The sequence below is a fragment of the Atta colombica genome, unplaced genomic scaffold (genome assembly GCF_001594045.1).
Source record: "Atta colombica isolate Treedump-2 unplaced genomic scaffold, Acol1.0 scaffold104, whole genome shotgun sequence".
Taxonomy (NCBI): domain Eukaryota; kingdom Metazoa; phylum Arthropoda; class Insecta; order Hymenoptera; family Formicidae; genus Atta; species Atta colombica.
In genome coordinates, this window is record NW_017259189.1 from 51,325 (window position 1) to 52,579 (window position 1,255).

Here is a 1,255-nt window from a genome sequence, read left to right on the forward strand (position 1 = left end):
ATATAAAGTTATATATAATTTTTATATTTCCCAAATAGCCAAATCTAAAGAGACAAATTGAGCAGACAATTTTGAGCAGAGTCTACCAATTTCTAATTGCAGAAAAGCAACAAATTGTACACAAAGTTTGTACTATCAGACAATGGTCCAGTTTCCATCGAGGGGGGGGGAGGTTTAATTCGGATCAGAATATAAAAACCAACTACAGTTGAATGATTCCCCTGTTTTTATATTCTGATTCTGATTTCCGGATTAAACCCTTGGTGGAAGCTAGGCCATTGTATCTTCATCGTCCAAACAAGGTTAAACAAGAATAGTATGACACAAATATGATAGCGTTGATAGCGTGCTGCCCGAATAGAATGCAGCCATGATCTTAAACTTTGATTATGGGTCGGTTTCATCAACTCCGATCAAGCTTCGTGATTAACTGTCAATTGCAATTGGTCGATTCTATTAAACAACAAACGCGATTGGTCAGTCAACGGCTGATTAAGCTAACTGGCATTGGTGAAACTGACCCTATAGAAACTGGACTATTAGCAGCAAAATTTACGTGTAATGAACTCATAGAACTTATAAGACGGAGCATTTGAAAGAAGCTAAAATAATATTGAAGGATAGCTCTACTCAAACATAGTTATTTCTTTCTTTTACAATGAGCAGTGGGAGGCCAATCAGCATGATCGTAAGATCACAACTCTCGAACGTCTATCTTCGTTGCTCTCGGCCATTTTCTAGCTTGCCGCAGCGACCAATCAATTCACTACTAGAAAAGAAGAAAACTACTTCGCGATTATTTCTTTTTCTTTTTATCAAGTCTTCAGCTTCTCTCGTATGAATGCTTCGTCTATCTTATAAGTCTATGAATGAACTAAGGTTGTCGCGTCGCAGACGATTTGATCGATGATTGATTTATTATTTGCAGTATTACAAAAAGTTTTTAGATTGCATTGATCTCTCGAATTTTTTAAAGGTTGATTTATTTTGCACTAAGAAAAATAACTATGTCAGAAAAACCTAGTAAAAAATATGACTATTTCATAACAAATATATATATATATATATATTTGTACAAATGAAATATGAAATAATTAATGGCAATTAAACTAACCTGATCTACATAATTATCTTGTCATCTTTGTGTATTTGCGAAATACTTTTGGCAAAATAGAAATATAATCATGTTACAAAAATACATAACGTTATTGCAATAATACATTCAATAAAATTATAAAACTAATTGTATACAATA